Genomic DNA, 16,709 nt, shown 5'->3' on the forward strand with positions numbered 1-16,709 from the left:
AGTGATGCAAAAATAGAGCACTAAAATACCTTAAGAACTTTCTCACAGTGAGCAGAACTTTTCTAAAATGCTCACCACTGAAGTCACTAGTAGAGCATTTTCCTTGACCATCAACCTTACCAGGCTCAAACCTTCCCAGGCCCGTGGTGAGGATATTTGGTAAGCCTTCCCAGTGTTTTCAACTGACCAAAGAAGTCTGAAGTTCTCACAAGAGACTGTTTCTCAGAGATTTCCTGATCAGTGTTACAGAAACAGAAGTAACCTGAAATAGTTCAAATAGGCTTTTGGTAGAATTCAAATGCTTGTGATACTTTTTAGTCTTTGAAACTTTTGCACTTCTTCTACTCTCACCAGTTACAAAGCTATTTCTATTCCGTGTAAACACATGAATGCTGTTCTCTTAAGTATAATTTTATTTGCTGCACATGAAAAACACTTTAAAAAATTATTTTACGGCAATTTTTTTTCCCTTCATTTTTCATGTTGCCTGTAAAAGTTTATTCCCTCAGTATACTGGCTTTTGTGTCTGTTATTAATTTCCTCGATTTCTTTTATATTCAATTTTGTGTCACAGTACACATAAACTTTTAAAAGGTCTGTTCTAGTTATTGAAAATAGATTCAATTTTGTATTTCTTGTGCTAAAACACCTATAGCATGTAATTTTTTGAAAAAATCTAGTAAGATAATGTAAGGCATGTACAACATTATTTGAATTTCTTAATTGTTCTATTTTTTCATTTGATTCCACAGTTATTTTTTCATGTATGTGTTAGAAGTGTGTGCTAGGATATGCTGTGTTCATTCAGATGTTTCTTCCTTAGTTCTCTGTTCCATCATTCTTTATTAAGTCACTGCAGGGACTGATGTTGTTTAATATCTTCATCAGTGACATTGACAGTGGGATCGAGTGCATCCTCAGCAAGTTTGCAGATGACACCAAGCTGAGTGGTGTGGCTGACACAGCTGAGGGATGGGATGTTGTCCAGAGAAACCTAGATACATTTGAGGAGTGGGCCCAGGAGTACCTCATGAGATTCAACAAATCCGAGTGAAAGGTCTTGCACCTAGGTCATGGTCACCCCCATTATCAATACAAGAAAAGAAGTTGGGGGTACTGGTGGACTGGAAGCTGGACATGTGTGAGCAGTATGCCCTTACAGCCCAGAAAGCCAACCATATACTGGGGTGCATTTAAGGAAATGGGGCCAGAAGGTTGAGGGAGGTGATTCTTCCCCTCTACCCTGAACTGGTGAGACCTCACCTGGAGTACTGCCTCCAGATGTGGAATCCTCAGTACAAGAGACACATTGATCTGTTGGAGTGTGTACAGAGGAGGACCACTGAAATGATCCAAGGAATGGAACACCTTCCCTATGAGGCTGAGAAAGCAGGGGCTGTTCATCTTGAAGAGAATGCTCTAGGAAGACCTGGTAGTGATCTTCCAGTGTCTAAAGGGGGGCTATAAGGAAGAAGGAGGCAGGCTAAATAGGTGGGTCTGTTATGACTGGACAAAGGGAAATTATTTCAAACTAAAAGAGGGGATATATAGACTGGATATAAAGAAAAAAGTTGTTTTACAGTAGGGGTGGTGAAGTGAACAGATTACCCATAGTGTTGGTGGATGACCCATCCCTGGAGACATCCAAGACTAGAATGGACTGGGCTCTGAGCAACCTGATCTAGCTGTAGGTGTCCCTGTTCATTGCAGTGGAGTTGGACTAGAGAACCTTTAATGATCTCTTCCTACACAAATAATTTTTTGATTTTGTGATTTACTCTTTCTGAGATTGGCTTTATCAAGAATATCTCATTCTTCACTTAAATGCTTACTGTACTCCCTGTAGTGTGCCAGGTGATAATTCAAAATCTTAAAGAAGAGATCAGAAAGCAGGCAGAGAAATCTTGTATTTCATTCTGGCTATAGAAGCAAATTTTTATCTTTTGCCTTATCAACTCGTCTCCATTTCTTCTTCTGATGTTACAGCAAATGTCTTATAGGCTTCAGAAAACTGTTTCACAATGCATTTTTACTAGTGCACATTTTCTGACTAACTTCTCAACTATGTGGCGAGTCTGTGTGAAGGAAAGACCAGTGTGCTGGATGCATAGTCAGAGGAAAAACGAGCACTGTGCTCTTTAGCTGAGTGCATAACCAGTTGGACATATCTTTTCTTAAGGTATTTTTCCTCAGTACATTAGTTGCTAAAGACAGATCAAATACACAGACCCATGACTAATTAGAACTGGTGATTTTAAGTTCCTGTACAATATAAAATCTGAATTCTGAATCTGAAATCTGAATAAAATCATGAAAAAAATCTCTGCCCAACTATGGAAGCATAAAATTCACTGGAAAACATGTTTTTCATCTCTGTTACTTCCATTTGAGTCCTTTGACCATTCTTTTCTGCAGCTGAGTCACACAAGAAGATCAAACCAGATGGTGCTTCTGCCAGAGTTTGATCTTCCGCCATCCTATCCGTTCATGTAGTGAAATCTAAATCGTTTTGCTACTGCTGCTTGTGTGGCCATTCCTTAGCTGTCAGAAATGAATTTAATAAAAATAAATGACCAAGCGTGTAGTGGAAATGCCAAGTCGTGGCTTGAATCAGTGATTGAGCACCTGGTGGAAAGGCAGGGCCAACACAAAGGGGCTCAGGTGTGTGCAGTGCACCTAAATGACTGGAAGGGGTGGAGGCAGGATTCACTCCCTTCCCAGACCTCATTTAAGGGCTGGCAGTGGAGATTAGGGTATCTCTTGTTGGGGATCCTTGCCTACATGAATCCTTCCAAGGGTAAGTGAATTTTCTTCTTTTGTTTCTGTATCTATGGATGTTGCTGTGTTAGGGCTTGTCCTTGTTTGCTGCAGCCTGGGACTTTGCTGCCTTGCTATTATTACTGCACTTTCCGTTGCACAATAGTGTTACAAGGCAGATCACTGCTCTGGCATGGAAGGGTCTTCAAGAATTTGCTTTTGAAGCCATGAGAAGATTATACGTATATGTATATACACCCGCATACATAGGTGGTAGCTAAGCTGTGGGAGACTTAAGACCTGCCTGCGAAACTTCACTCTATGGATTTTTATTTTTATTTTTTAATGGAAATACTTCTTTTTCTCTTGTATTAGGTAAATTAAAAAAAAAAAAAAAAAAATACACTTTTATTTGATAATAACTCTCCTCTACTTTCCGCTAAGTTAGTTCTTCTTTTCATTGCGCTCATCTGTGTTTTCGCTTTGTATCACCAGTGTTATCCTTCCTAACTTTAAGAAAGTACTTTGTGCCCAGCGCTGGAGGAATGACTATAGTGCAGCATATGTATGTAAAAACATGTGCTAGCATAAAGCATGTGTATTCTTAAATCTGTTAAATACTTTGTGGATTTACACACAGATTGTTAAGGTAAAGATTTGTTTGTCATAGTGCCAAGGCATGCCCTAGGGGTTCTGGCTTACTGAAAGCAATATATTGCATGTTTCAGCCCCCTGAATGAATTTGTGCCATGAAAAACAACACAGGACTTCTCTCCACATCCTCCTCTCAACCACATAATTTGGAAGAAAGCTAGGAGAAGCACTTCCATATGGGAAAAAAAGATAGCTGCAGCCAAAACAAGTTGTTCAGCTTATTAGAATCAGTATGAGTAAGTTCACTGAAAAACTGGCATGTCTGAATGTGATTTTCTAAAAAAGTGATTAAATGTTGATCATATTTATTATTTAAATGAGGTTTTTGAACAAATGACAAAATATTTTGTGCAGGGGGGCAATAAATATTTTTACTATGTGAAAATTTAGATTGTTGTGATAATTTCTAAGTGTGGTGAATGGCAGTGTTCTAAAGCTAATAAGAGCCAGGATGGGGAAAAAAAAAAAAAAAAAAGACACAAATACTCCAAGCTCTAAATGAGAACTTCATCTTCCATAACACAGCTTATGCAATGTATAATTAAGTTTACCATTTACTAAGGGATTTAATGAAGTTATAAGACTTGCAAAAAAATCATGCAAGTATACGTTGTGTGTTGGGCGACATAGGTAGTCTACATTCATGCTTGTCATGAGGGCAAGCCTGTAAGATGTTTTTTTCATTCTTCAAAACTGTGAAGTTTATTTCTGATGAAAATCAAGACAGACTTTATTTATTTATTTATTTATAGTAGAACACTTGCTATGACTAAATCTTGGCCTGCAACTGACTATCAGAAATACCAGTGTTATTGAGTACTTGATTCTTACTCTCTTCTATCTCTCTTTTATCACATCAGAAGTGGCTTTCTACTAGATGATCCAGGACTTCTCATCTAGCAAAGTCTATTTCAATATGTTAGCAAAAGGTTGGTGGCATAGGCAGCATCAATCAAGACATATCTCTTTGCGCGTCTTTTTAGCTTAAGATGATCGGGTGCTTAGTGCTTGCTGTCTGTTACCTAAAACGCTGCCACTCTGCCATAAAGGATAATTATGACAACCTGCGAAGGAGCACTTTTTCTATAAAATGTTTTCATGATATACAATTTCCTTGATATTTTGATAGACTAGACTCATGTACATATAAATATTTCTGGTTGCTAAGCTGCCAGATATATTTATTTTAGACCTTGTATGTTATTTTGAGGTAGAAGATGTTGCTTTTTCAAACCTCATGGTGAGAGAGGTTTACGGGTTAATGTATAATTTTTCTGTCACTTTCAGCACAAGTTGCTCATGGATTGTAAAATGCTGAGCGAGTCTAGCCTATTTTCCTAAGGTATATTTCATCCTATTTTTACTTTCTCTAACATATGGCTTGTAGGTTCTTTGATTCAGTTGAATAATACAATTGATTCTACAATTTTTTGGTACAGAATTAAACTTTGTAAACTAAAAAGTGCCTATATTCTACTTCTAGAATTATTAAAAAAAAAAAAGGGGGGGGGGGGGAAATTACCTCTGATAACTGAATCTGCCTCTCCACCTGTGCTTTCCATAGAGAAGACTGAGGGGATCTTCTCAATCTTCTCAATACTTAAAAATATGTAAAGGGCAAGAGTCAAGTGAGTGGAGATATAGGTTGATGGTCACAAACAGTAACATGGGAAGTTACATTTGAACATGAGAAATTTATTTATTTTTACTATGAGGGTGACAGAGCACTTGAATAAGCTGCTCAGAGAAATTGTGGAATCTCCTTCTCTGGAGATATTCAAAACCCACCTGGACATCTTCCTGTGTAATCTGCTATAGGGATCTTGCTTTCTTGGTGGCATTGGACTAGATGATCTCCTGACGTCCAGTGACTCTGTCATTGACATATCTTCTGGGTCTGCAGGTCTTTTTTGGGCAAAGTTTGTGTCACCAGGTGATGAAGAATGATGAACTAAGTTTACTTTCAACAGACATGGCTGGTTAAATATCTGTTAAGCAGATGGAAGACATAGATTCAGTTACTTTTTTCCTCCTTTTTAGTCTCCTGGCACCTTTCTTGCACCCTGTCATGTAATGATTACTACAGCTAAGAAGCAGCAATGGGTGATAGTGGTGCATGATTCTCTTTTGAGATATACGGAGACATCCATTTGTCATCTAGACCTGCTCTCTAGAGAGATCTGCTATTTGCCAGGGACCTGTGTCAAGGGTGTCGCAGGTTGCCAGACCTTTTACATCCCCCAGGCTACTATCCGCTGCTGCTGTTTCATGTAGGCACTAGTGACACAGCTATTAGCAACCTGAAGAATATATAGAGGGGCTAAAAGGAGATGGGAGCAGCTGTGAAGTATTCAGTAGCACAGGTAGTCTTCTCATCAATCCTCCCAGTTAGGAGAATGGGGAGGGAAGGGGTTAATAGAATTAAGAAAATCAATAAATGTTTAAGGGAGTGATGTCATGAACAGGGCTTCATCTATGTTTGCCATGGAACTAGTTTTGAGAAATATGGTCTTCTGAAGGAGGGTGGGGTTCATCTCAGATAGGGGAAAGAACATGTTTAATAACAAGATTTTTGATCTAATCAAAAGGGCTTTAAAATAGAGTTGCTGGGGGAGGGATCCTCAAATCCTTTTACTCTGAAGCTGATGATGATAATGGATGCCCTGGGCATGGAGTTGGATCATAGGCCTGTATGACAGCACCAAGGTGCAGGATAAGGGAATTCTGATTGATATATCAGTCTCAATGAGATTCTGACTCAAAGGCATGGAGCATGGGTAACAAGCAAGAAGAATTACAGGTGTGCACATGTCTGCAGGGCTATAATATCATCGGTATAACTGAGATGTGATTGGATGGCTCTCATGACTGCAATGTAGGAATAGTCTGGTACAAACCCTTTAGGAAAGGCTGGCAGAGAAGGGGAGCAGGTGTTGCCCTCTGGGTCAACAACCAGCTGGAGTCTATGGAGCTTCACTCCACCTGGGGATAATCAGAAAATTGCTCAGGTTAGAAAAGACCTTCAAGATCATCAAGTACAACTGCAACCAAACAATACTACCCTAACTCTAACAACCTGCTGCAAAATCATGTCCCTGGGCACCACATGCAAATGATTTTTTAAAACACATTCAGTAATGGTGACTCAACAACTTCCCCGGGAGCCTAATCCAGTTAACAACAGTTTCTGTGGCGTTCTTCCTGTTATCTAACCTAAACCTCTCCTGGTGCAACTTGAGGATGTTTCCCCTTGTCCTGTCAGCAGTGAGAAGAGACTAGGATCTCACTGCAATCACCTTTTGGGTATTTGAAGACAGCAGTAAGCCTCTTCCCCAGACTAAACAGCCTCAGTTCCTTCAGTTGCACCTCATAGGGCATATTCTCTAAGCCTTTCACAAGCCTTATTGCCCTTCTTTGGACCTGCTCCAGCACCCCAATGTCCTTTCTGTACTGAATGCAGCACTTAGGGGCTGGGGCCCTACCAGTGCTGAATACAGGGGTGGGATTACTTCCCTAGTCCTGTTCACCATACTGTTTCTGATACAAGTCAGGGTGCCAGCTTGCTGGTAGCAAACTTGGTTCTCTGGACTTTAGGAGAGCAGAATCCAAATTCTTCAGGGAGCTGCTCGGGTAGGGTGACATGATATAGAGCCCTGGAGGGAAGGATCACCTAAGAAACCTGGTTAGTATTCAAGTACCTGGATGGAGAATCCCTTGAAAGCAGCAGAAGAATTTGAGGGTGTTTGTTTGTTGATGAAAGATTAAACACGAGCCTCCAATGTGTGCCTGCAGCTCAGAAGGCTGGCTGTACCCTGGGTTGCACTGAGAGAAGTGTGACTGGCAGGTAGAGGCAGTGATTCTGCTCCTCTGTTCTGCTCTTGTGAGACCCCACCTGGAGTACTGTGTCCAGTTCTGGAGTCCCCGATACAGGAAGGATATTGAGCTGTTGGAACAGGTCCAGAGTAGAGCCATGAAGAAGATCAGAAGGCTGGAGCACCCTGTTTCCCCCAGCCCCCCATGTGGACAGGCTGAGAGAGTGGGGCTTTTCAGCCTAGAGAAGAAAGGGCTCTGAGGTGACCTTGTAGCAGACTTCCAGTAACTGAAGGGAGCCTAAAGGAAAGCTGAGGAGAGACTTTTTATAAAGGCATGTAGAAACAGTATGAAGAGAAATGGTTTGAAACTGGAAGAGGGTAGGTTTAGAGTAGATGTTAGGAAGAAATTCTTTACTGTGAGGGTGGTGAGACAGTGGAACACATTGCCTAGTGATGTTGTGAATGTCCCCTTCCTGGAGGTGTTCAAGGCCAGGCTGGATGGGGCATTGAGCAACCTGGTCTAGAGAGAGGTGTCTCCAACTATAGCAGGGGGGTTGGAAGTTGATGATCTTAAAAACTGTTCTATGAATGCTTACAAAGCCTGTCAGTTTTTTGAAGCCAAGCAGTCTTCCAGTTTGGAATAAACTTTGCCTGGCATAGGATCAGTCTAACCACTTTCTACTGCCTTTGACAGAAGGGTTCAGAAGAATAGCACCTATCCACAGAACTACCACCATGTGCTGTTAGTGTAATCGTGACTTTGTTCTATAACTGCCTGACATACATTAAAATGGTGGACTGAAATATATCTGACCCTAAAAGGAATGCTTATAATAACATACATTTAAACTAGTATGTATGGTGTGGGTCTCTATTTTTAAATGCTTGTAGTATCTTCTTGCATGAATAGGCTTTATTTTCCCACTCTTCCATTTTCATTTACTCCATTTTTAGAGTTCTGGATTATTTTAATAATCAAATCTCATATGCTAATGAGAATTGCAGTATAATTGTGCTGTTTGTTATCTTTGAGAGCAAGGTGTTACTTCAGGATGAAAGAAATTGCAGTCTGTGAAAGAACTATGTACACGTCTGTTCTGTGATACAACAACCCCGTAGCACAGTAAAATCTTGCGGCTACTGTCTTAAGTGTCATAAGCAACACTTCAGATCAGTTCTTACCATGATTTATCAATGCTGCTGGGAAAGAGGTTGTTTGTTATCGAAAATGTTTTGTACTTATTCAGTGTCATGCAGGTAAAATTACCACTTGCAACACTTAAAAAGTAGACAATATATTTTCTTCTTTTTAAGCTGAAACTCCATTCTTCCCATATTTGTAATCCTTCAGGAACCACCAAATGCTTTGGTTCTTCTGTCTTGTAGAGCTGCGGGGTACTTCTAAGCAGTTGTAATTTTGTTATTGAGTTGTTGCAGAATACTACACCAAGTGTGTTTTTTATCCAGCCTTTATTTGTCATTTTGGAAACCAGGCTTATGAATTACGGCCCCTTTTCTGCCTCTCTCTTTTACCTTAAATAAGGAGAGATGGCATTCTTCTTGTTCCCCTCAACTCTCTATCTGAATGAGGAGTAGGGTAAAGATAAATACAAGCAGTAAACCATTCATCTGTAGCCTTGTTTCTGGACAAGTTGGATTCTTCAAGCACAAGAGAAATAGGTTCTTGGCTGCAATAAATCAGTGAGTGAGAAAGCTAGCAGATCCTGGGGGCAAGCCACATATCACATCTGGCTAAAATTCAGAAACTGGCAGAGTTTCATTGCTTTGGGAAATTTAAAGTGAATGTGAAGTTCAACTTCATCAACAATTTTAGTTACTGCTTGGGAAATGGAAATAGTACAGATGTCTAGCATTTACAGTCCCAAACCAGAACTTGTAAATCAAGAAGCAAAGCACTGCTAGTTTTCAGACAGTATTTGATTTTTATTTATTTTTTTTTTTATGGTCTGCTTCTGGATCCCTTCAGTTTTTCTTCTAAAAATAGTGATTGCAAGTACTAAGCAGTTTATACAAAGCAGTATAAATTCATGCATAATATATCATACATACATACTGTTTTTAAGCATATGTGAGATTGTCAATTCAAATATTGTTTCAGAAAAAAACCAAGATGGTTTTATGATGATTTTAAGCACCCAGCAAGATATTTTATACATGATTATATAATGAATTTGCAAAAAGAAGCCTTGTATATTAAAGCTGCTTTGTCAACTTCATATATGATAGCTTCACTCTGAACAGTAGTTTTTACAATATAGAGCTGTTATACTTGCTGAAAATATTGTCATACTGTAGAAAATCAGCATATCAAACTGCTGTTAATCAAAGTTGCCTGTTAAACTCAGACAAAAAATATACTGCAGTAAGCATTGCCTGTCCTTTCATCACTTACCAAGCTGAATGATCATGTGTAATAAATTTACTATTTTTTTTCTGAACTTCTCTGTTACTCTCCAAGTATTTCTTTTGTCCCTCTTGTTTTATCCCCCAATCTCAGATAATCCATCACCTGTTTTTCTTTATGGCCAAATGTCCACTTTCTATTTCTCCAAATATTAAATACATCCTAATACTGCTCCCTTTGAGATTTCTCTGCTTCATGTCGCTTTCTCTGTTTTTGACTGCGTTGAAACCACTGTTATTTTTTTTGCTTTGAAGGAGATATGTTGCAGAATTCTGGCCTTATTTTGTTAGCTGGGGAAGATATACATCAGAATCTTAGTCTTCATCTGAGATTTTCAGGGTATTTCAATAAAAGTAAATTAAATTTCATAAAATATCAGATAAGTGAGAATGCAACTTCAAGTCATTTCCTTAACTAGTGACTTGTCTCCCATCTCAGTAAACAAAAACCTCAGTAACAGAAACAAAACATCTAAGTGTTGTTTTGTACTACCGTTACAATGAAAAGAGAAACAGAAATTATTAGACCAGGAAACCAGGAACCCATATAATGCTTGCATGGGGGGCATTTTAAATAAGGGATCTGTGGTGTCACACTTCTTCAAAACTACTATTTTTCATGTCACCCGCTTACCTGCTATTTGTTCAGATGATCTACTGTTGTCAGTAGTCATCAGTGTGGTTTCCCGTATTGCACTTAGATCTTTCTGTATTGGTTCACTTTAAAATTTTAGATTGGTTTAAATACTGGAAGATTACTAATGTAAAGAACAAATCTAGAAATTAATGTGTAATAAAAGTAAACTTTTTATATGAAGTCCTTCTACTTTTTCCTGCATTTATAATTGCATGAATACATATTTGCATACATTCACAAGTACTTTATGCAGCGATAGCAAATAGCATTCCTGAGATCACTGTCTGATCCTCTTTGCATGTCTTGGTGTTGATATCATAGGTTTCTGTAGGTGCTTTTCTGCCAACTGATGTTCTCTATTTCCCTTAAGACTTGTGCATGTATTCTGAATGATCCTTTGAAGATTATTTGTTCAGTAGTTTGCTCATAAACATTCATATTTTTGCTTGAACTGCGATAGTTGTAATAGGCTTATGTTGTTAATATAGTATTTTAATCAACCATCTTAACTGCTTTTTTCCTTATATATTTTTAAATTTCCTTTTCTGAATGAAGTACAGCCTTCTGTTAAACAAGAATTGTTTTGCTCATGCCTCTAGCTGTATGCAGTAATAGGATAATGCCTGAGTTTGAGTTTTCTCCAGTATTTAAGTATAACAGTCTGTAGTGAAAATCAGTTTCAAAAGGTTTTGTAATAGACTATGAGACAAGTCAGTTTGGGGAGTGAATCAAGTAGGCTTCATGTCTGTGAAAAATGACTGTAAACCAACTTTTTGTCACATCGTGACAGAAGCACAACTTCAAGGGAACAGTCATATTCGTTTATGATTGTAGACGAAGACAGAGAGGTGTGTGCAGTTAGTGTTCTGTCTTAATAATTCAGAATGTTCTCTTAGAGGCTGTGAGGATTTGTTTCTACTGGGGTTGTCTGTAGGAGATTATGTGGAACCCGTTAGTCTCAATAAATTAAGTTACTGAACCAGAGACAAATCAGAGTAGTTTCAAGTAGTTTGTTTAGAGTTTGTAACATACACAGAAAATTTGGTACAGTATTTCACACCTAAATTGACTGCAGTTTCAGTTGATGAAGTACTATTCCTGGAGTCTTGCTCTCACGTGTTTTTGATGGGGTTAGTATCTTTGATTAAGGTAGCACTCTCACTGTACACCAGTTGATTCTCGGAGAGTATAATTCATTAATATGTTGGTGAATAGCATTTCTCAATAATATTTTGAAATATTTTTGATTTTGATTGCTATGTGGATTCTGACCCTAACCTTCACAGGAAATTTCTGGCAGTTATGCTTTCTTGGGTCATTTACAAGGCTTCAGTGATCCCCACTGATAAAGGTGACAATTTTATGATTATTATGAGAATGATAATCTTATTATTTCTGTAGCAAATAAACATGCTGTGATCCCAATCAACAACAGCAGAGCCTATTTCTGAAGGATCCCTTACACTTCCCCCCCACCCCTTTTTTTTTTTTTTTTCTATTTTACTCAACTGGGAAACAGAAATGGTTGCCATTGAGTAGCCACAAAAACTGTCATGGTGTAGGCAATATGTGAAGTATGTCTTTAAAAGAAACATGCATGTGCACCTAATAATTATTTTCTTGCGATAACAGACCAAGACATAAGTTCGAATCTGTATCTGATTAAATTTTAGAACTCGAACCATGTATAATTAATGACATGTGGTACTTGATCTTGATGACACATCCTATCCTATCTATTTAAAAACACTTTCTCAAAGAAAGATGATATCTGCGTCTCTAAGATTTTTTTTCTCCCTGTCTTATGAAAGAAAGCAATTGAAAATGGCAATTTAGAGTAAACTCAAAGAGTAAGAAGTATTTATTTTTAGATATCATCTCATGTTTAAGACCACATCCTGGTTTTGTTTTCCTTAGAGGTGGTTCATTTAAAGAGTAACATATCATGCCTTAATACTTTATTAATCACTCCTCAGAATCTGTTAGAAAAGTTGAAAATATTCTTTCCCCTTGGAATTTAGTATTTAGCATCTTTCTATGAATAACAAACTGAAGGTAACTGTACATCTTTATCTGCTTCAGTTTCTTTCCCTTTTTCAGATAATGGTCACAGCATGCTTTGTTTTAATTGTCTGGTTACCAGTAAAAAAACTAGTTGTGTAATTTGTTAAGGATTTTGCTGTATTGTATTGCTGAATTTTTCCTCAGTTGCTGAATGCAACGTCAGGTTTCATCACCAGATTGCCTGATGACAAAGACACCATGAGGCATTTACACATAACGTAGTATGTATATAAAATATACATAAAATATATAACTAAACTATATATATATGTATATATAGTTATATAAGAACAGATTAAGGGTTTCCACTTCAGTGAGATTCCCAGATTCCGAGGGACATGCTGGAAATTTTTGGAATGCACAGGAGGCAGATTGCAATGGAAACTGGTTAGAATTTAAAGAGTTTAAAATATAGGGCTCATATTTTGTACATAGTGATATTACTGATGAACTCGTGTTATCATGCATGCTGTGCACTGGATTGCAATATTCCTGGTACGGCATATCTTTTGATGATAGAAGTCTCCAAGATAAGAAGTAAACTTCTGCATATTGACATTCAGTGAAAAAAGTCAGATAAGATGCAGTCATGAGAGCTGATTAAGGAAAAAAAAAATACACCCTTTCTTCAGTTCTAATCTACAAAATATACACTGTTCTTTCTATGGTTCTAGAAGATCTTGTCTTTCAAATGCTTATGTATGTGGAAAACTTCTCTTGCATGATTATTCTTATGGTCAAGATTATTCAGCTGGGAGCATCGTTTGTGAGTTGAAACTATATTTTCATGCTACAAATGTGTCATACATTAACTAGTCTTTTTTTAGATATTTGCAGCCTGAAACCAAGTGCCATTGAATCTCAGCTGTAGTGAAACATTTTATGAATAGCAGCTTCCTTGGGATATATTATGCATTTCCATCAATACAACCAAACTGCCATCAATTAAAAAAAAAAAAAAAAAAGGAAAAAAACCCCAACTCACTGCATTATGCAAATAAAGGGGGGAAAAAAAAAGAGCAAAAAGATAACTTTTAGAAAGATATGAGACATGAGGGATCTACTGAAGGAAGGAACAGATTTGACAGTTGCAGGTCATAAAGGTGCCCATGGCTGTGACCTTACATTCTAACATATTTAAATCTTTTTCAGATCCAGTGTTTATCTTGGTACATTTTCAGCGATTAAATGTTTGTTTATTTAATGTAACTCAAGTAATCATTTAGTATGTCAGAGAAAACATTTTAAAATGGAAAACTAGAGGATTTCTAGTACTCTAGTAAAATAAAGTAGTTCATCCCTTCTGTATCATGGAAGTGCTGTGAGTATCTCTTTTCCTCATTTGAGTGGAAAAGAGGGAAAGGCAAATGCTTCCAGTTTCATTGTAAGCAGAAATAGGATTTATTTTTTTTTTAAGTAGAAGTTTCATGATGAATTAAAATAATATTGGAGAACAAATATACTTTTAAATGACTCTGAAATGTAAAATTTTTCTCAGTTATCTGCTTTCTTATACCAATTGATCTGGAAGGGTGTACTGTTTTATTACAGAATGGATTGAGGGAATTGAAGAAAAGGTCCTCTTTCTTAATTTAGCTGTTTCAAACTCATGCCTTAAAAGGATTCAATAAAATTAATAAAAAAAACTCCTTTTTACTCTCTGAGCTTTGAAATAGAACTTAAGTACATGACTGGGTTCTGTATATACATGTAAAGCTGATCAACATCTTTAAAATGGGCAACGTGTTTGAAAAGATTCTACTTATCCCAATATAGGTAGTTGTCAAGATATAATTTTCTATGTAAAATTGTAGGGAAGAACTAGTAAATATGTCAAACATAGAGACATTACTTAATCTGTATAGAAACTAGGTCAGCTTTAAGGACCACTGCTTTAGGTAATTATGATGTTAAAAATAATAGTAAGCGAGAAAGATAAAATATATAAATGAAAAAAAGGGGAAAAAAAAAAAAAAAACCCAAAACAATTTGAGCTACATTTTTCTATTCTTGTGTTGTTTTTTTTTTCCTCTAATACCTAAATGGAATCTTTTCTCTAATACCTAAATAGAACATGTTGCAAGCTGTGTCTGTTTTCTGTTGTCCTTTGCACTTCCCAGAGGAGCCTGGTCTGTCTTCTCTATGATTTCCCATTAGGTAACTGAAAGCAGTATGATTACCTCTCCACCCTCTTTTCTTAAGATTGAGAGAGCATGTTTAAGTCTTTCTGTGTATGCTGTATCATAGTTGTAGTTGTTTAATATAGTTTTTAATAGTTTCATTGTACGTTTGGCTCTCTGGAAGAATATTACTCTATATTGTGTTTGCAGATCATCAGATTGAGCATATTTCTCATCCTGAAGTCCCTTAATTCTTAAACTTTTTTATACATACTTACTGGTCAACACACATTGCTACTGTGGCACAGGTTTTGGATGTACTATTTAATTTATTGTTGTCCCAGTTCTGTATTTTACAGTTTAGACTGAATATCATGATTATCTAAATGGAAAGTACAGTTGTTTGAATTGCAGTATGTCTGCATACTTTGTTAAGTGGGTTGAATACCACTCAAGCTGTGATCTTAGGAGACTGAAATTTTATATCCTCCTTCAATCATGCTGCATTCTTTGTTGATGAAGTAATAGTACTTAACTGTAGAAAATATTTGCTGCCCTGCAAAAGAGCTTGTTTTGGGTTGTCAAATACACTAAAGGTAAATTTTTTTTATAACTTTATTATATAGTGAGAACATTAACAGATACTGTGTACCTAAGACAAAGCTACTCTAGAAAAAAACTTGGACATAACTTCTTGGGATTAAGAGATTTAATTAAATCTATACTTCTCTATATTAATGTTGCAATATAGCCCATAACTGCATTTTTGGCCATTTTTAATGGTATGTGGTAGTTTCGATATATAGTGGATATAGTTTTAAAATATATATTGCTATATTATACTACATTTTTGTGTTTTGATCCCTGTGGGTGAAAGTACTATACAAAAGCTGATTTTACCACTTTTCATTCAGTGGTACATACAAGTATTGTGTCTGGGAGACAACATCAGATTATGCTGATTTTTCAGAAATTACTTAAATGATAAGCTGTGGGTGACCTTGACTTATTCTTGTCAAATGTTCGTGGAAAATGCTGGTAGTTCTAGTAACTTCAGTGATTTTGGTCTCTGCTATTTCTTTCACTTTGTACTTTTCTGATGTTAGGCTCAATGAAGTAATAAGAGTGATGTGACTGGGAGCCATTTTGTAAGTTGTTCTAGAGGCTGAGAAGAAAAGAAAAAGTGTTGTGAAATATCTCTGCTGATGAGTAGCAATTACACTTGTAAATGCTGTGGACCTATGGAGTTATTCAGAGTACCAATCTGAAGGTCTATGTTCCTTTAAAATAAAGAAGACCTTTGAGTATTAGCATAGAGCTATAGTAGAAATACGTTAAACTTCCTTGAAAAAAAAATACGCTAGAGAGTACAGTATGCTTTGTCCTATGGGTTGTATACAAATGAAACATTTGTTTATCAAAATGGTTTCTAACTGTATATGTGAACATGCACTGTAATTCACCAAAAACAGGAAAGAATAATTTTTAGAGGAAATAAGGAAGTAAAGAAGTTCATCAGAAATCTATGCTTTAACAGATATATCTATCAATGGTGGTGTTTTACTCTTTGAGTAAATCTGCAATGTAAGCATGCTACCGACACATCATACTCAAAATAGGCTAAAAGGAGTGCAAGTAATAAAGTATCAAAAACTATGGCAGTACAGCATTGTACACTCACAGTCTACAGCAAGAGCTAATATAGGATGACATACTATCTGTTTAATCCAGGTATTTCTTTGGAATACCTCATAGTTAATAGACCAGACAGGAAGATTGTAGGATTGACAGGTAGTATGGATGTCTGTATTTTTTGTCAGAGTGCTGATGGGTAAAAATAGAAAATCCCCAACTGCTTCGGGGAATGAAAGTGGACTAGAAAGTATATTTTCCTCCCCCTATCCTTCTCCACGTAATATACACCACATCAAAAGGCAGAAAGAGCTTCTCTGTTCTCTTTGCATTTAGCCAAAATTCTTTCTCACTCATTTCAGAAAAATGACTATCAAACAGACATGCAGCTTTACTCTGTAAAGCAGGAATGAGATCTTCATAGCATCATCAACATTCTTTAAAACTTTTTTGGATATCAGAAATCTTTAGTGTTGCACCTGTAAAATATGTTTTATTTCATGTAATAGCTGTGTTTATGGTATGTAGCTCATCTATCTATAAGCTAATGCTTAAGAACAATCAAAGGTGAATGACTCACCAAGAGATAAATATACCTCATGTAACTGA

This window comes from Centrocercus urophasianus, unplaced genomic scaffold (assembly GCF_019232065.1).
Source record: "Centrocercus urophasianus isolate 14NV4802_14NV808 unplaced genomic scaffold, USGS_Curo_1.0 seq_14, whole genome shotgun sequence".
NCBI classification, from domain to species: Eukaryota; Metazoa; Chordata; class Aves; order Galliformes; family Phasianidae; genus Centrocercus; species Centrocercus urophasianus.